The sequence below is a fragment of the Rhineura floridana genome, chromosome 19 (assembly GCF_030035675.1).
Source record: "Rhineura floridana isolate rRhiFlo1 chromosome 19, rRhiFlo1.hap2, whole genome shotgun sequence".
NCBI classification, from domain to species: domain Eukaryota; kingdom Metazoa; phylum Chordata; class Lepidosauria; order Squamata; family Rhineuridae; genus Rhineura; species Rhineura floridana.
Genome location: NC_084498.1, coordinates 22,966,566 through 22,986,995, shown reverse-complemented (window position 1 = coordinate 22,986,995; position 20,430 = coordinate 22,966,566). Strand labels below are relative to the sequence as shown.

Sequence of the window (20,430 nt, the reverse complement as noted above, 5' to 3'; positions counted from 1 at the left end):
TGTGGCAAGAACAACTCCTATTTGGTTCTTTTTGCATACCTAAGGAGAGACAGAGGGTCCTCCAGGTGGCTAGGCTTCCTATCTGTACCTGTGTTCCTCTCCCTGTCTCCCTTCCATAGTAAACTGATATTCTCAGGGAGATTACCTCACTTCCAACTTGCCCAGCTTCTTCTCAGACCAGCTGAGGGAAAGTAGTCATCTTCCCTTTGTCTCTCTCCTCTGGCATGGAGGCAATGACCCAGCCTGCCATTGCACCTCCAACTTAATTAGATAGCTAGAACTAGGGCCTTTCCTATCATGTATGTATTTCTATTAATACAGTGGTCTTTTCTTATTTTTGAAACAAGCCTAAAGTCTCAGTGATTCAAAGCAAGGTAAAAGCTTGGTTTCTCTCGGGTACACTGCACACGCGCTGCACAGAACATTGAGCGAGCTACACTCAGCTAAACTCTGCTAATTTTATCTATACAACAATATATGCCTCCATCATGAGCACATTCTCATTCTGCATGCCCTGCCTCCTCCAGGTTAAAGTAGTCCATTGAAACTGCCTTGCCCATCCATCCTCCAGACCTTTGTCCTCTCTGTAAGAAACCCACTAAAGTCAGGACCATTCAGACCACGGTATTCCTGATCTCTATGTATGGATGTGAAAGTTGGCCAGTGAAAGAAAGCAGATAAGAGAAAAATCAACTCATTTGAAATGTGGTGTTGGAGGAGACCTTTGCAGATACCATGGACTGCGAAAAAGACAAATAATTGGGTGTTAGAACAAATTAAACCAGAACTATCACTAGAAGCAAAAATGATGAAACTGAGGTTATCATACTTTGGACTCATCATGAGAAGACACGATTCACTGGAAAATGCAATAATGCTGGGAAAAACAGAAGGGAGTAGAAAAAGAGGAAGGCCAAACAAGAGATGGATTAATTCCATAAAGGAAGCCACAGACCTGAACTTACAAGATCTGAACAGGGTGGTTCATGACAGATGCTGTTGGAGGTCACTGATTCATAGGGTCGCCATAAGTCATAATCGACTTGGAGGCACATAACAGCAACAAGAAACCCATAAGTGATGGATTTGAATGCTTCCCATTCCATTTATCAGGTAAGAAAAGGTAAGAGAGCAGAGACAGGATCCAAAATGTTCTAGAACAGGGCTTCCCAAACTGTGGTCTGTGGACCACCAGTGGTCCGCAAGCTTCATTCAGGTGGTCTGCTGTGTACGTGTGTTTATTTGTGGTTGAAGACATGAAATGGCACATTCATCACATTAAATATTCATATTGATTTTGTAATTGTAATTTCATTGCTTCTTTTATTTCTTATATTGAATTTTATGGTATTACACTTATGGAATTCAAGTTGCAACACGATAAAATACAGTATCAATGGCACAAAAGAAACAATAAAGATGCAATTAGAAAAGCCATACAGCACCTAGCACAGTGCATTGCAATTGGTACAACAGGCAGAAAAATCATTGAAGTGGTCCTCCAAGACCCTTGACAATTTTCAAGTGGTCCATGTGGGAGAAGAAGAAAAAGTCTGGGAACCACTGCTCTAGAAGCAGAAGCCAAGGGACCAAGCGAAAGAGGAGCCTGCCAACATTACAGAAGAAAAATAAACATTTCTCTTCTAATTCCCTGCCATTTGCAACACAGCCTCCAGCCACCCTCCTCTTCCCCTTTCCAAAGCAAGTGTACAAGATGTGGAGAAAACAAGACACATGGAAAACTGCAGGAGCTGAAGCCAAGAAACTGACATGAGCCCTATTATTTTAGGTCCTCCTTCACATGACAAAACTGCTCCTTGCAACCGAGGTGAGGTTTATGTGTGTGTTCAATAAAGTGGCTGCTTTTTTTCCTCTTCAAAGTGCCCAGGAACAGCTGGCGCATGCTTTGCAAGAGAAAAGGGGTCTGCCTATATTTATTTGTACTTTTTTCCTTTGGCTTTTATTCTCTAGTACTAAGGAAGCCATTTATTTAGGGATCCGTTTTCTAAAGGGTGATCAAAGGAACATGAATGGGCCAGAGCCCTTCCCGACACGTGCCAAGATGCTCTGTGGTTACTAGCAGTCACTGGAGCAGATAATCTCTCTTTCTGCCTGATTGTGTAGTATAATTCTTGCTTAAGGAGAGTGTGGCATTTAGTTCCTCCGTTAACTGGCCTTGTTCCAGTATGGGGTAGTGATCTAGGGCAGGAGTGGCAAAACGTCTTCAGCCCAAGGGCCACATTCCTTTCTAGGCAACCTTCCAGGGGCCACTTGACCATGGTGGGCAGTGCTACAAGCAAGTGGAGCGATGAATGTTCATTTTACCTTTGTACAACAGGCTTGTTCAATGGTGGCTGGTGCCCATCAAGACTGGTGGGGCGGCATGCAAGGAGCCCAACAGTAGGTGGCGCCAGAGCCAATGAGAGGTAGAGCCAAGTACTTCTAGTTCTTTCTCCATCCTCCTCCCTGCTGAGCTACAAGGGCAACGCTGAGACTAAGGAAGAGGAAGGTGGCAGCCAAGGGCCACCCCTAGACCTGTTTGTAAGTAAGAAAGCAAACAGGTGGGGGTGGCTGAGGGCAGATTGGGGTGGGGTGGGGCACTGCTCCATGTGCCCTAATGGACCAGGCTCCACTGGGCTCATTTCTACACACATTCACACATCCTTCTCTGTCCTCCTTCCAGGCAAGGAAGAAGCATTGTCAGAGTTCAAGGATGCATTGTAGCCAGGCAAAAAGTAATAAAATGAAATGAAATTAAAAAAAGTCAAGGAGGTTGCAAAACAGGAGTCATGAGAGTGGTGGCCTGGGGAGAAGGGGTGTGGTTAAATGATGGGAAGTGATACTCCATAGTTTTGTCCCCGTCCTTCTCTCTGCTCAGTCCTACAAGGGCAGCACTGAGACTGAAGAAGGAAGCTGGCAGCCAGGGGGCACCTGGGCCTGTTTGTAAGTATGAAGGCAGATAGGTGGTGGCAAACTGAGGGCCAACTGAAGTTGGAGGGGCAGTGCCCATGCACCCTAATGGATCAGCCTCTACTGCTGATTGAGGCTGCGTACATACCACACATTTAAAGCACATGACTTCCCCCAAAGAATCCTGGGAAATGTAGTTTACCCCCAAGCTACAATTCCCAGCATGCTTAGCAAACTACAGTTCCCAGGATTCTTTCATATAAGTGACCCGTCTGCATCCAAGGACTGAAAATCTTTCCTTGCAAATGGCCGCAGGTTCAAGAACTCAAGCCTGGCGGGAAAACCCTGGCCGCTCCTGAACTGAGTGGTAACTTTCCATGCCTGCCAAACCCCACACTGTCACATCTAGTTTACTGAATGGGATATGTGTGGCCCATCCAACTCACACCCTGTCCACACCTGTTTATGCTCTCCAGCCCTCCCCCCCAAGGCTGTCTAGACAGAAGAGAGTAACAGAGAGCTGCTCTGCGGAGTTTGAGAACCATTTTATTAATGCCATTGCTTTGTTCTTCAGTTGTGTACGTGGGTGTTTGTAAATGCAAAGCTGATTATTTCCTTGTCACATGATATCTCTCTTCCCCCTTTTCTCCCTCCCTCCCTCCCTCCCTCCCTCCATATCTTTGAACAGGATCAGGAAAGTGTTGGGCGATAGCAGATAATTTAGCTTAAGCACAGCAGGAGTCGAGCTGCATGCGCTGTGCGATTTATCTGAAAGGAGCAGGCTTTTACCCTGCATTCAAATCGCTGAGACTTTAGAAAATAAGAAAGGTTACTTTATTTACAGGGAAGTCGTAACTAGTTCTAACTGACTAAAAGTTGGAGGTGCAATGGCCAGGTTTGGACATTGCCTTCATGCTGCTGGAGAAAGTAACAAAGAGGTCGCCTCTCTGGGCTGGATGGGGGAGTAAACAGGAAGGAGAGTTAGAAGTGAGGTCAGCTGCCTGAGAGTATCAGTTTGCACAGAAGGAAGACAGGTAAGATGAATACTGGTCAGTGACAGCCTAGCCACCATAGAGGACTATCTATCTCCCTTCAGGCATGCAAAAAGAACCAAATGGGAGTTGCTCTTGCCACACTTTCAGCAGGAAGAAACATGTTCCTATTCCTACACCATCACGGGGGGGGGATGCATTATTACATATACGGCTGGCCCATCGAGTTGCAATTTGAGGAGAGGGTTTGGAGGGATTTTGAAGGCCAAAACTGGCTGGCAGAGAAAAGGTTACATTTGTGAGATGGGGACATTGGGCGGTAGCTAGTCATAAGAACATAAGAACATAAGAAGAGCCTGCTGGATCAGGCCAGTGGCCCATCTAGTCCAGCATCCTGTTCTCACAGTGGCCAACCAGGTGCCTGGGGGAAGCCCGCAAGCAGGACCCGAGTGCAAGAACACTCTCCCCTCCTGAGGCTTCCGGCAACTGGTTTTCAGAAGCATGCTGCCTCTGACTAGGGTGGCAGAGCACAGCCATCACGGCTAGTAGCCATTGATAGCCCTGTCCTCCATGAATTTGTCTAATCTTCTTTTAAAGCCGTCCAAGCTGGTGGCCATTACTGCATCTTGTGGGAGCAAATTCCATAGTTTAACTATGCGCTGAGTAAAGAAGTACTTCCTTTTGTCTGTCCTGAATCTTCCAACATTCAGCTTCTTTGAATGTCCACGAGTTCTAGTATTCTGAGAGAGGGAGAAGAACTTTTCTCTGTCCACTTTCTCAATGCCATGCATAATTTTATACACTTTTATCATGTCTCCTCTGACCCGCCTTTTCTCTAAACTAAAAAGCCCCAAATGCTGCAACCTTTCCTCGTAAGGGAGTCGCTCCATCCCCTTGATCATTCTGGTTGCCCTCTTCTGAACCTTTTCCAACTCTATAATATCCTTTTTGAGATGAGGCGACCAGAACTGGATTAATGCTTTGCAAAGAATATGCATATAAACCCCAGAATTGAAACTGGGTTCTGCTCCAAATCCCAGCCTCCCAAGGCTTTAGCAAAACAATTTTTGGGGGATTTTGTGCCCTGGATTTGCATGCCAGGTGACATTTGCAGGTTCAGACATTACTGCAACCAGTTAACCTGTGGTGCATGATCACTCATGCAAGCCTTCTTCTAGAGTGAGCAATGGGACATTTGAAATAAAACAACAGTGTAGACTTTTGTGAGTAGAAATGTGAGATTTCTTTGTCTGTGGTCACCATGTAAGTCCCACCGACTAACTCCCCAGTATCCCAAATTAGGATGTTAATTTACACATGTAGAAAGAAACAGAAATATGTTACTCTGTGTGTGTGTGTGTGTAAATGGCACTGAGGCCAAGGGTACAATTGTATGCACAATTATCCAGGTGTTAGCTCCTCTGAGTAAACATAACAAAGGATTGTGCTCCAAGCCATTGTTAAATATATGTATCTTCTGTAGGCAAATGTATAAAGCTCTGGTTAAAAAGAAAAAAAAGTGGAAAGCAGGAAAAATACCTGGCAAATGTTGCTGAACGCTTCTCACAATAGGAGTACTCATATGTTTTGGTACACAGTGACAGGGTTACTAGAGAATGTTTGCAGGGTGCCAATGTGTGTCATAGGTCCTGATGAATGGATGCATTACTATCAGTCATTGTTCTCTGACGACAATGTGAGGGCTAACCGAACATCAGATGTCCCAGGGAATTTATCTCAGTGGCCTCCAGTAACCACAACTGAGGTAAAGAGCACCAGGAATAGATTTTATATCACCAGAAGTTTTAAAAGTCAGTTAACAGCTGGTTGACTTCTCTGCTGGCTGTTGTATTCACTTACATTGATTCAACAGGGATAATTCTTGAAGCCTGGAGTGCTGCTGTAATTGTCCCTTTATATAAAAAGGTGCTGAAGTTGATCCAGCAAATTACCACCCAGTTAGCTTGCAGTCTGTAATTAGAAAACATTATGCAAAGCACCCGCATAATAAACTAATGGACTGGCTAGAAAATGTAACCATTTGGTCATAGGAACAAGCAGGGTAGATCTACAACAGATCATTGTCTGGTCTTAAACCATTTGATTGAGAAATAGTCAACAAAACCAAACCGCAGAGGTACTCTGTATGCTGCTTGTATTGATTTAAAACAGCATTTGACTCGATTTCTTGCACAAGACTTTGGGGGAAATTGGCCTCATCAATTATAGGCAAAAGACTCCTCTTCTTTTATTTAAAAGTTTTAATAATAAGGTGTGGCTGAAAATACAATGTACCACAGATGGATATCTTACAGATCCTGTGCCATCTACTAAAAGGGATTAAGCAAAGTTGTATCTTGGCTCCTGTCCTGTTCAACCTATATATAAATGATATTTCTGAGTTTCTGTCATCACCAGCTTATCACGCCCCTAAACTGGCCACAAGAAAAGGATTCTTTTCTATTGCATGCAGACAATGCTGTAATCATATCCCAAGCAAAAGTGGGCCCGAGGAGACTGTTGGGGGGGATTTTCTATGTACTGACAAAAAAAGCACCTTATGGGGAATTATAGCAAAACCAAGATAATGGTCTTCTCTAAGCAATGAAGATTCCCAAAATGGTATTTAGATAAACAGCTTGTTGAACAAGTAAGAGTGTTTAAATAGTTGGGCATAGCTTTTCCAGTCCTCGGGGACATAGTCAGCTCAACAAGAATATGTGGTAGAAAATGCTATGTGGAGTACCAAAACTCTAATAAGTTGTTTTCCACACAGAGGTCCATAACTTTATTCCTGTAGTGCTTGAAGTATTCAAGGCTAAACCTTTACCTTCATTACTTCATTCGACTCTGGGTTAATGCTAATTTAAACCCTCTGGAAGTTGTGCAGTCTAAATTTCTTAGACAAATTTTCTGCTTACCAGGTTGTGTCTCAAATGCCGCTCCGCGATCCAAAGCTGGTCTCCCTTGTGTTCTTATCCAGGCATAGCTGAGGACATTTAACTACTGGCTTTGATTGAAATTGGTTCCTACCAGTTTGCTTCTTTTAGTTTCACTTGATTCGCGCTAAAATAACTGGCTGAAAGCCGTTATTTTAAGGCAATGTCTTTTTGGCTTTGCACCACAACGTTTATGAAGCTTAGGTTTGAACAAAGCAAAAGATGTATTGAGGCAACACCTGTTTGACACTGTACAACAAAATAACCGGTCTGCAATGAGAAAACTGAGCCCTTGGCATGATAGTTTTCCAGTTACACTTCTTGATATTGTAGCATCTTACCTACAGGACCTAACATTCCCCAAACACAGAAGAGCCTCCTTGAGTGCACATCTGAATGTGCTTCCCTCAGCAGTACTTGAAGGTTCGTATAAAAGAATTCCATCACAAAATTGGGTATGCCCATGGGGAGATGGTTGTAGGTGTGGGAAATTGCAACTCAAATTTGAGGTTGAAGTCTACATGCCTGATGGGAGATAGAGATTGTACTCTTGACCTCAGTGTCATTTACTTACACATACACACACACAGTTAGATTTTACACACACACAAAGTTATTTTATTAGATTCATATCCTGCCATTCCTCCCAGTAGGAGCCCAGAGCGGCAAACAAAAGCATGAAAACACTCTAAAACATAGTAAAACAGTCTTCAAATTACAACAAAACAGCTTAAAAACATATTAAAACAAAACATATTTAAAGACATTTTTTTAAAAAGCTTTAAAAAGCTTTTTTTTAAAAAAGGTTTACAAACATTAAAAAGCAATTCCAACACAGAGGCAGAGTGGAATAAGGCCTCTACCTAAAAGGCTTGTTGAAAGAGGAAGGCCTTCAGTAGGCTGTCTTTACCTAGACTCATCTACCTGTCTTTCTTCTTCCCTTAGGGAAGCTTACCTCTCCTTCCAAAGTATCTTTCCTCCTTCTCTGACCAGCTATGGGACAGAAGATATATTCTCTTTGTCTTCCTCTCCTCTAGCATGGGGCCAGTGATCAAGCCTGACCATTGCACCTCCAATTTAATTAGAACTAGATTAGCTTTCCTATCAACTATGTATTTCTATAAATAAATACAGCTTTTCTTATTGTAACAAAGTCTAAAGTCTCAGTGATTCAAAGCAGGGGAAAAGCCTTCTCCTTTCAGGTAAATCACATACTTAGACCACTGCCGATGTTGCATTAGAGCTAATCTCTACTAATGAATATTCAACAGAAATGGCAGTGTTGAATCTGTGGCTCATATGTTGTTTTGTACTTTCTACAGAGATTCATGTAGAGAGTTTATCACCCCATTATTTTTGTCTCAGCTAGGGCATTCAGCTGATTATTATGTGACTTTTCTCCTTGCAGATCAAAACAAGCTGGTGAGTGTAAAAACTGCAAAATTCCTAACAATTGCCATGAAAATAAGGGCCACTGCAATCCTCTGAATCTGAAATAGTACAATTTTAAAATTCTAATTGAGTTGGTAATTACATCTGTTTAGTAGTTTTTTATGCTTATATTCATATTATCTTTATATTCCTACAAAATGAATGGTGTTTTAATTTAGTTTGAAAATTTTACCTCTAGTTGTTTATTGATGTTTGTGTTTTATACTTAAATTGCAAAGAACATTAGCTGATGCAAGTAAATAAATAGAAACAAATAGAGACATGTTTCTAACTTGGGGTGTGTGTAAATTGCACTGAGGTCGAGGGTATGATGGTATGAACCATTGGAAATCATTTTTTAAAATGTGGCAGCAACTACTCTTTAGAACTCCCCACCTATTGACATCAGGCAGGAGCCTTTGTTGTATTCTTTCGGTGCTCTGCTTAAAACTCTTGTTTAGGCAAGCCTATCCAGATGCATTGATGCTGATGTGTGTTTTTCCCTCCGTTGCTATTTTTAATTTCTTTGAAAAATGTTTTAGCTGTTTTATCAATAATTTTAATGTATTTTGTAAACTCCTTAGAGGTTTGTTTTACTACCAAGCAGTATATAATTTTAATACATAAATACATAAATAAATAATCTGGCTGTAAGCCCCTCCGAGTAAACATAACAAAGGATTGTGCTCCAAGCCATGGAAGCCAGTGGATCCCACTATAACTTGTGGTGGTGGATTTCATAAATTAATTATGCACTGAATGGGTCAGGACTCAGGCATTATTTCTGAAGCATGCACAGGCTCAGACTCTGGCAAGCCTCCCAGGTGATGGACATCATATATATAACAACAATACAAATGTGTGGCTTGATGCTCAAATTGTCCATGGCTCTTGGTTAGTTTTGGAGGTCTTTTGACTTTCAATAATTTTTTCTGGACCATCTCTAGTTGTGAATGTACTTTTTTTAAAACTGTTTTCGGTCATGTATTTTGCATTGTTATGACCTGCCCTGGGACCTACTGGTGAAGGGCAGGCAATTATTTATTATTATTATTATCATCATCATCATCATCATTGTCATCGTCATCGTCATCCTCTTCCTCCTTCTCATGGGGTGGGAGGTAACTCCCCTGTCCCCAAAAGTGCATGTGCACACACTCACACAAACACACACTGCACTGTACTTTAAGATAATGCTCCAGCTGGTGAGAAGGCGGGTTGGAAAGGAATAATCAATCTCCAGTGAAATCCATCACCAGGAAAACATTACATAAGTGATAGTGATAGTCAAGGGGCAGAAGAATGAAAGCTCCCCTCCCCCCAAAAAAGGGGCAAAGACAGCAAGCAGCTTTGGGCAATGTCAGACACAAGAGGGACATTCTTTTGTGGTGGGATGCCAAGAGAGAATTGAGCAAGAGAGGCAAAGGGGTGGGGAAAACACTAAACAACCCCCTCCCTCCACCTTCGCCACTCTTTGAAGCCAATCCAAAGATAACATTAATTTGTGATATGAAGATGCAAGCTTAAAGGAAAGATATGAAGGGTCTATAGAATAAACAGATGGAATTGCTTGCTTTGGAACTCCATATACAGGATATGTTGGAATATGTGGTTTAACTCCAACTTGTGGGTTGAGGCTGCATGGGGTTAAAAAGGGTAGCTAGAGAGGAGACCTCCTGATTGCTAAGCTAATGCCTATCCTTTGACCTCCTGCTGTCTCTCTCTTCTTGCTAGACTGATATGCACAGGATGTGGACCACTCTCCTTCCTCCTTCCTCCTCCTTCTTCCTCTTGAGAGGGAGAGCAGATATCTTCTCTTTGTCTCTCCCTCTCCTCCAAGCATGAGAGCAAACACCAGGCTTAGTGTTTGCATCTCCAACTTAGCTAGTTAGCTAGATGTAGAACTCTTTCCTATCAAGTATGTACTTCCAGAATAAACTAGTTATTTCTTATTTTAAAGCTTAAAGTCTCTGCCTGACTAATTTGCAGAAAAGGTGTAATCTTTAGCAAAGATTCAAACACATACAGGCTCACTCAGTCCCTCCATTCCCAATTTCACCACTCTGGGACAGGATACATATCAAGGACATTGAAAGCGCCCCCTCCCCAAGAATCCTGGCAACTGTAGCTTGTTAAGGGTGCTGGGAACTGTAGTTCTGTGAGGGGGTAAACGACAGTTCCCAGGATTCTTTTGGGCATGGGTATGCTTTAAATGTATGGTGTGTATCCAGGGAACAGATAGGAACATAGGAAGTTGCGTTATACCGGCCCCTGTAGCTCAGTATTGTCTATCCTGACTGGTAGCAGCTCTGCAAGGTTTCAATGGAGATGCAATGGGGATTGAACTTGGGACCTTCTGCATGCCAGACAAGATGCTCTGCCACGGGGCTACCCTTCCCCACATCAGATTCTATTTAAGGAGCCCACACATTATGTCCAAGTCTTCTCGTTCAGCTCCCCTTCATTTAAAAAGGGTGTGTGGGGAAGTTCTCGGAGAAATGAGCCCGCACAGTGACTGCGTCGCGGGACCTTGCCAAGATCAGGTTGCAGTTTAATAGCCTACACAGGATAGCTTTTAAAAAAAGCCTCCCCTTCCTTCTAACTACAAAACCAGCCACTGCCCAATTTCCCTCCGCACACCTGATCCCGAAGTTCTGTTCATGTATGCGGGCATCCAAATATTTATGGCATCATAAAATCATACAGCAATCCCTCTGGCCGTATGATTTCCCTGTCCTAGCCAAGTCCATAGAGCAAGTTCTGCTTTCAGTTTGCGTACAAAAGAGAAAGTATTTTGTTCCTTTCATATCTTGTGCGCGCGCGCGCTCAAGAATGGAGGGGGTCAACGGAGAGGTTATAGCGAATTTGGGGAATAGGTTCCCCTCCAAACATGCACTGGGAATTTTGGACAAATAATCCTCCCTATTCCTCCCTCAACGGTCCCCTTCTAAGGTGTGTGTGGGGGGGAACCTTACACCTGTGCACGTCCTTCTGCTAGACACGAATGGCCAAAATGCATGATAAGGCATGAGCAAGATCTAGGGGAACTGAATCATTTGGGAAGGTGTTCTCCAAAGAGCTCCACGCCGCAGGCTTTCGCCAAAAGTTGTCGCATCGGCTACAGGCTCATCAACGCTCCCATATAGCGCCAAGGTAAAAAAAGAAAGCACAGCCGGCCTACACTTAAGCACTTTTAAATCTGCGCCTTTACGCACCCTTATGGGGGGGGGAGTACCACTGTGGGAGCTTTTGCCCAGAGGAAAGGCCTCGATTTCAGCCTGAGGTTATTGAACTTTCACTGACCCTTTGACTGGAAGCTGCTCCCGACAGGAGGAGTCGTAGATACTGATGATGTTAAATGATGATGATGATGATGATGATAATTATTATAATAATTATAATGTACAATGAGAAAATGAGGCATTAAAATAAAGCTGGAAGAATTGAATATTTGCGTCATGCTTCATTTATTGGGGGAAATCCTGGGCCCCAGTATGGTCTTGTCTTTTTCCTATACCTGTCTCTGTTCTGGGTAGCTTAAAAACAGGACAGTCTCAAGCAGAAACTGACTGTTTCATTCCTGCAAGTGTATATAAATATGTATCTGACACACAACAGAAAATGGAATAGTTGCCTGCCCTTATCCTATCTCATCCAATACGCGGTATACATTGGTAGATCCAATTAGATTGCCAGCCTTTGTCAGTGCAAGTGGGTATACAGTATTAATAAATTCAACGCGCGCACGCACACACGCACACACACCCTTACAAACTATAGGTCTGCATTCAACGGAGGCAGCAATCCAGTTCACACTTACCCGAGAGTCCCATTGAACCCAAAGGAGCTTACTTCTGAGTAGACATGTATTGGATTGCAGCCTAAGTCATGCTCAGAGAAACCCGTTGAAATCAATAGACATGGCTAACTCAAGTCCATTGATTCTAACGTGTCTACTCTGAGTATGGCTTAGTTGGATCCAACCCATAGTCTTATTACAAATATAGTCATGAGGATAATGATTGCACACCTTATATTTGTTGGAATATGCAACCTATTTCATTTTTAAATTACCAAACAGTATTGGGGTAAAGCTAACAGGGTGATAAAACAACAGGTTACAATAGACTAGGCGGCATTCTGGTGACACCCTCACACACACCCCGACCCCTGCATAAGAGAACTTAGAAGAAAAGCTGAACGGACGGACGTTCCTATACCTCTTACAAACAACTCTGAATAGAAACAATTAAATAAGTGCTGCGACGTCGCCTTGGAAACACCTCGTATCTGGAAACTCTAGACGATGTATATGAACTCTCTCTTAATATCAGCTACAAGAAGGGTTCCAAACACCCCGAAGCGAAATGCAGAGAGAATGCACATACCTGCTAAATAAATGCAAAAACTTGTCGCCATTGTTCTCCTTGTCAGCGTCGTAATTGTTATCATGCTATTTAGCGACTAAACGTGGATAGAATGTTACTGCTTTTGGAGCACAATCCTTTGCACGTTTACTCAGAAGTAAAGCCCATTCCGTCTAACCCAGCGTGCTCCCCATAGGATCACAGCCACAGTAATATTTTAGGGCGTGCCATTGATGCCAACGAAAGTGACGCTAAGATGGCAGCCTTGGAAATGAACTGCAGCGGAAGGATTGTGAGTTACGGGATCGAGCTGAGCTTGTTTGGATCAGACTCTTTTTGCTGGGATAACCGTGATCGCCTCGATCTAACTTGGCAGGAAGCAGCAACGGCTTCCAAGGGAGCTCGCCACGTGGTTGCTTAAAACTACAGGTGGAAAGACGGCCTCTCCGACCCGTTCACTCGGACAGTGCGCTCCAAGCAGAATCCACGCGTATGCGTCTATGTGCACGTGCGAACGCGAGGATAGAGCGTGATCCGCTCTTCAACCCGAACAGCCTAATTATAGATATTTACGGGCGCTTAAGAGTGAAACGTTTTCTCATTTAAATTCTTTCCATTCAGGATGCGGCGGAGCTTGGAAGGACATGACATCCCACCCTCATCCCGCTCGGCGCTTGGCTGCATAAAGAAATACGGGCAATCCCAGCTTTAAAATGTAAGAGCCATTTCATATGGTGATTCGGATGAAGGTTTCCTCCTCTTCCTCCCTGCATGCCAGAAGAGAATAGCTCCTGTAAGACTTTCTGGGATATGCATCCCTGGAATAACCCCCACACCTCCCAATAGTATCCCTGTTGTATCCTCTTTTATTTTCATAGTCTCAGCAGAACTTGTGTGTTTTCAAAAGGATAGAAATAAAATACCTTGAGGTATGGGGGGGGAGGAGGAAAGGAAGGAGAAAATGTAGCCAAAACCTACCTCGCAGGGTTTTCGTGAGGATAAAATGGGGAAGAGAAAACCCGTGTATGCCACCTTGAGCTCCTTGGGGTGGAAACGTTTAAAAAGAAAAAGAAAAAAAAAGAATGGGGATTGTAGGTGAAAATCTGAAGTAAGCAATTCAGGGCAAAATAGGAGAGGAGAGGGGAGGAGGAGGGGAAACAGTGACTCAATTCTACGCACATTTACTCGAGAGTAACTGCCTCTGAGTTCAGTGGGCTCTTCTCCTGAGTAAATCTCTGGTGGGCTCTCCTCCTGAGTAAATCTCTGGCCGCCAACCCAGATTTGGAACCTATCGGTTCCTATAAGCAGCCGGCTCTCATTCGAGAAGTCCCAGTGGGTTTCTGTTGCGCTGTGTGTAGTTGTTTCTTAATTTCGTTTTAAAGCAGCACCACAGCAAGCAGAGAGAAACAGCAGATGTTGACATGCGAGTGTGCCAGCGTGTGCGTGCGTTTGCCTAAGAAAGCAGGCTTTTACCGTGCAACAGCATCACTGAGACTGGAAACTTAGTAAAATAAGAAGAGCTACTTTATTTAGAGAAATACATAGTAGATAGAAAAGGCATACCTAGTTCTAAGTAGCTAAGTTGGAGGTGTAACACCCAGGTGCGGGAGTTAGCCCCATGCTTGGAGAGAGAGCAGAGACAAAGGGAGTCTCCTCTCTCCTGGACAGCTGGAGGACAAAGGAGTGGAAAGGGCAGAAGGAGGAGGCGCAGGTAAGCTTCCCTAAAGGCGTCACAGTCTAGCCACAGGAGGAAGTCAGTCAGAGCATCACAGGTAAAAGGTAAACAAGCCTGTCCATCTGGAGGACCCTAACTCTATCTCCCTTCTGGAGCACAAACAAAAGAACAAAACAGGAGTTGCTCTTGCCCCACTTCCAGCAGTTTCATGGGTCTTACATTCGAGCAATCGCCCTTCGGAATTGTGGTTCTAGCTAAACAGCTACGTTGGCGGTACAAAGACCAGGCATGGTCTTTGACATGATATAGATGAGAGAGACAAAAGGAAAGAGAGATGGAGAAGAAGCAGGAAGGACAGTTGAAATGAGTGGTCAGCTTCCCTAAGAGTATCACTTTACAGGCAAGAAGATTACCAGATGAGCAAAGGAGAGGTGCAGCCTAGCAACTTGGAGGATTCCTCTTTATCTCCCTTCAGGCATGCAAACCCATCCAATTCGAGTTACATTTCTCACAATGCCAACATACAGAAGCTCCTAGCACAAAATAATGTGTTTAATCTGTATTAGGCTATGGTGCCACACAGTGGGTCCTCCCGCTGCTGCTACAAACAGCTACCGTTCTGGCTCTAGATAGAAAAACCACAGGTCTACATATGTCTTAAGCACACCATTCATGCCTGAAAATCACAAGCCTTCCATTAATATCCCAGCACTTCTGGAATTCCAACTGAGGATAATTTGTTTGCCACAGGTTTCAGGGGAGACTTTTTATCTGTCCTCTTTGTTTGGTGGTGGTGGGGGAGAGAAATGAAATGTAATGAATAATAAAATAAAATAAAAACCAGCCCTCCTCCCAGAGTGCATCTGGACAACATCATGGGCTTCACTGACAAGGCAGGCTGTGTGGAAAATTTGTTGCGCCAACTTTACCGCCTTTCTTAACCAGCCCCCAGCCCAACACACACCCCGGTGTACAAAACAGAGGATGACTTACTGGGCAGGAAGGTGGAAGCTGAGCTGTCCTCAGTGAAAGGTTGTTCAGACAGGCAACACTCAGGCGAAACCTTTCATAATATCCCTGTTCTCTGTCTGAGGACGGTGCAGAAGGCAAAGTCTCCAAATGAGATATTCGCCTCTCTCCAAATGAGAACACCTGCTGTAGATTAGCCTTCCTACTGCCCAGCACCACTTCACAATGAAAACATTTAAAACAAAAATATAAGAAAAGAACTTCCTTCTTTTCACCCCACACCCCCTTTTTTTGGCACTTGGGATCAGGATTCAGAAGAATATGTGAGGTGAGGGTGACTGTAGATGTTTCACTTAAGGAACCAACATCCAACACACACACACACACACGAGAGAGAGAGAGAGAGAGAGAGAAACATATATGTACATACATACACATATAGAGATATTAAAAAATACATATAGATACGAATTTCCAGAGGGGTAGCTCTATTAGTCTGTTACATCAAAAGCAATAAAGAGTGTGTTGGAGATGGTGGGATGCAACTCAGTTTTCTGGAGAGCTTGCATGGGGAAGGGTAGATAGAGAGAGGAACCTCCGTGCTTCCTAGACTGTTCATCTGACCTAACCTGTGGTGGCTTTCTTTCAGTACTAGGCTGATACCCTTAGGGGTTGCTGACTTCATTTCCTGCTCTTCCCTTCTTCTCTGTCCCACCTTGGGAGAGGAGACATCTTTCATTTCTCTCTCTCTCTCCCCTACATTTTACAGTGGCACCTATTTTTAGTTGTCAAGCCCTTTTCTACATGCAAATCACCTGTTATGGCTCTCTCCCACCCAAACCCCATGTTACTCCATAAAGCACCATAAACACTGGTGGTGTAAAAACCAGAGTAAGAATAGGAAATATCCTGATTCATCTGAGAAACCTAGGGGCCCTGACTGGCTCTTGCTACAAAAGCTGCTGCTGCGGTTGAAAGAATCAGAGACCATCTTGTTGCTAGTCTTGAAAGACCTGCTGCTCAGCATGTCTAGAGACTATTGGGATGGAGTGTTCCTTAGGAGTTCTTGTAGGTCAAAATTTAATTTTAGAGATGCATTATTTCTGCTGTTATTGGGATTTGTTTTTGTATGGTTAGTCATTAGTATGAATTAAGCGAGGCTTGCTTAATTTATTTCATATTTATTGAGATGTTTTAATTTATTCTTTATGACTCTAAATTTTGTTATACTTTTGTCACTGTTTGAGTGAAAGATGTATATTTTGATGGTGTAAGCTGTCTTGAGCATGGTTTAACTATGGAAACGTGGCATATAAATAAATGACAATGATGATGAAGAAGGTTTCATGTCTATATCTAATAAACCTGTAAGCCATGTAAGCTTATGCCATGGTCAATTTGCTAGTATTGATTTAAGATGCCACAAGCCTCTTTGTTCCTTTATCTATTATACACACACCCCATTTTCAGGTGAAGCAGGAGACTGATTGTGATTATCATCACATGCTTCTTTACATAATATAACCAGAGGAACCCACATAGGTTGCTTGTATGCCCCTATGAGACTACAGTCTCTAAAAACTAATGCCACAATACTAAAAAAAAAGCAAGAGATCTCACATTCATGTACATGAATTGAGATTTAACAGAGAACAAAATAAGGCAACAAGTTCAGAATCACCAATATACCAATAGAGATGCTACAAGCTACTGAGACTGAATCTGTCCAAATTTTGACAGAAATTTGTCAAGAAATATGGAAAACTAAACAATGGCCCACAGACTGGAAGCGTTCAATATATATCCCACTTCCAAAGAAAGGGGATCCCAGAGAATGCAGTAATTACCGAACCATTGATTTAATATCCCATGCAACTAAAGTAATGCTCAAGATTTTACAACAAAGGCTCTTACTATATATGGAGCGAGAAATGCCAGACGTCCAAGCTGGATTTAGAAAAGGAAGAGGCACCAGAGATCATATCGCAAACATACGTGGGATAATGGAACGGAGCAAGGAATTTCAGAAGAAATTCTGGCTCTGCACTCCCTACACTGACTGGCAGCGTCTCCCCAGGGTTTCAGGCAGGAGCCTGCACAAACAGCAACTGCACACCTATTATTCGGACTTGGGCCCAGCGGATTTACAATGCCTCCCTTCCTCCCCGTCGTCTGTCCATCCGCTGCCCCCTGAGCACGCTGCCTATCAAAGCCTGGCCTGCAGCTGTCTAGAGCCTTCTTTCTGCCACCACTCCTCAACCGCCTCGAATCAAGACCCCCAAGATAGAGAACATTACCTCCGAGGCGAGAAGGCAGCGCAGGCCCCCGACAGGTGGAGAAGCAGGACGCAGCCTCTCCAGACAGCAGCAAACTTTTCTTTCTTTCTTTCTTTCTTTCTTTCTTTCTTTCTTTCTTTCTTTCTTTCTTTCTCCCGTTTCCGGTTGTAACTACTAGGCAGCCCAAGGAGGCCTGGCTGATGAGGTATCACCGAGCCCTCCGCCCCTCGCTTTCTCCCTGCCGCTTGCTCTGAAGCCCGACGGCCAGGAGCACCTCCGCGCCGAGCTCCACGGGGCTGCTCAGCAGCCGGTCCAGGGCAGCGGAGAGATGTCGAAGCCCTTCTGGCAACAATCACTTCACGCGAGCGCCTGCATTCCAGTTCCCTCGCGCTTGATTCCCTACCACCAAGTTGGAAGTCACACCTTCCACAGGACTGTTGAGCTCTGGGCGGCGGGGACGAGCTGCTGCTGGGGTTACCTGGTTCTGTAAGACTCCACTAGACCAGGAACTCTACCTTGCCATCAAGTCCACTTGCTTGCTTGTCTCCCTTCTCTCCATCCCTCCCTCATTTTCTTTCTTTCTTTCTTTCTTTCTTTCTTTCTTTCTTTCTTTCTTTCTTTCTTTCTTTCTTTCTTTCTTTCTTTCTTTCTTTCTTTCTTTCCCCTCCTCACTCCTTTTCTATCTCCTTCCTTCTTTTTCTTTTCCTCCCTCCTCCTCTCTCTCTCTCCTCCCCTGGTATTTAGAGACATATAATGACTATCTTAAATACATTAGAATCTGCTGCACTTTCTCAGTTCTACAAACTTGTGACATAAAAGTTGTATTCTATTTTTGTCTGTGGAGGTTATGTTTGGCTGGTGTTATAAGGGCGAGTCTGGGAATTGTTTTTGCTGGAGAGTGGAGAAACCTAACAAGCTATTTGAAAGCCTTTCTGATGCCTTAAAAATGGAAAAAGAGGCTGATGTTACTAGATCAGCAGAAAGAAAGGAATGAGAAAGAGAATAGGTTGTATTCAACTAAGTCCTACTCAGAGTAGACCCATTGAAGTTAATGAAGTGTGTTGTTCATGTTTATTAACTTCAATGGATCTACTACTCTGAGTAGGACTAGCATTGAATAACTCCCAATATAAACATACACATGTACATTTATATATAGGGAAGGAAAGGACCTAGTAAAACTGTAATCATAGAATAGTACAGTTGGAAAGGGCCTACAAGGCCATTGAGTTCTGCTTCATGTTCTGCTGCACAATAGTCTGGTTGCTATAGCAGCAATGGCTAAAGACTTACTTAATCACATTTAACCACATTCTTATAGTTATAGAAATCTATGAAACCCAAAGTGCAATACAGCATATTCATGCAATAGTGAGTACTGTCCACAATCCTAAATCAGAATCAATGACATTACAGCACTCTTACTCTCCCTCTCTTGCTCCTGCGGTCTTATTAGATTTCAGGGGTGATCTTCTCTCCACTTTATGTGTTAATATGCATATATACATTGGGTGATATCTGTTGCCCTGTGTGTAGTCGTGTTGCTTATTTTCGCTTAAAAGCAGCACCACAGCAGCAGAGAGTAACAGCAGATGGTGACATGTGACTGTGCCAGCGTGTGAGTGTGTTTGCCTAAGAAAGCAGGCTTTTACCCTGCATCAGCATCACTGAGATTGGAGACTTAGCAAAATAAGAAAAGCTACTTTATTTATAGAAATACATAGTAGATAGAAAAGGCATGCCTAGTTCTAACTAACCAGCTAAGTTGGAGGCATAACGCCCAGGTGTGGGAGTCAGCGGGGTAGAAATAACGTTTATTATTATTATTGTTGTTGTTGTTGTTGTTGTTGTTGTTTTCTTGTTGTCAGGTTTGAATCCAGTTGTGCAATTTATTTCACAGTGCTCCCCACCACCCCTCTACAGATATCGACGGTGATGAAAGCCAGGGCTTTAAATCAAGGGTGTGGAGCCTCACATCTGTGGTCCAAATGCAGCTCTGCAGGCCTCTCTGTCTAGCCCTGGGAACTCTATCCCCATCATGCAGCAATGTAGTGGCAAATTCAGAAGTGCAGGGTCATTTCATGATCATCACAGCCATGCCAAGCCCTCCATTTTTGCTGCTGACTTGAGAAGCAGATCATTGTTAATGCCTTCTCCCACAACAACAGACGTCCCTAGGAGCCAATAAGCTTGAAAGAGAAGAGTGTTAGCAATTGAAAAGAGTCTTCTCAGTGGCCAACTCACCTCCTTTGATTGGCTCTAATCAGCGGGAAAGGACAAGGAAGCACGTTAGAAGACTCTTCCCAGTGGCTAACACACTCCCCTTTCATGCTGTTTGGCTCTTAGGATGCTGGAAACACAGGGACCCTGCTCCCAAAAAAGTAAGGGGTCTAAGACCCTCCAAGACCCTGGATGACTACACCTCTGCCATCATACACCTCTGCCATCATCTCACATCCCCTCATCAGACACATTCCTCACAGTCCCTGGTTTGTACCCTCCTTTTACCTGTCTGGAATATGTTGTTGAACTCTGATAATTTCTCTTGCTTGTCTGGTTGGAGGACAGAGAGGGTGTGTGCGAGTCTATGTAGTAGCTAGCCTACTGTACAAAGGTACTTAAATTCATTGCTCCGCCCTTTTGCCTATGGCCCTGCCCACTGCTGGCATGTGGCCCTCAGAAGGTTGTCCAGAAGCCAATGCAGCCCTCAGGCTGAAAAAGAGGTCCTCTACCTCTGTGTTAAATAAAGTTGTACATAACAAACACTATGCTATGGTCAGCAAAAGACAAAAAGGCTAGTCTTATATGAGATAATAAATGAGCACTAATTTGAGATTTTAAAAAGGCGTCAATCATAGTCCTCTGGGAGAA

The 20,430-nt window shown here is 43.6% G+C and overlaps 1 protein-coding gene across 1 annotated transcript in view; it reads right to left on the bottom strand.

The window, feature by feature from the left end:
• Positions 1–15,392, bottom strand: part of TBX5 (T-box transcription factor 5) — a 77,653-nt gene extending 62,261 nt beyond the window's left edge. The window contains exon 1 of the mRNA XM_061602480.1: positions 15,308–15,392. The gene's annotated coding sequence lies outside the window, so the exon portion shown is untranslated. The remainder of the gene's footprint in view (positions 1–15,307) is intronic.
• Positions 15,393–20,430: the final 5,038 nt, after the last annotated feature.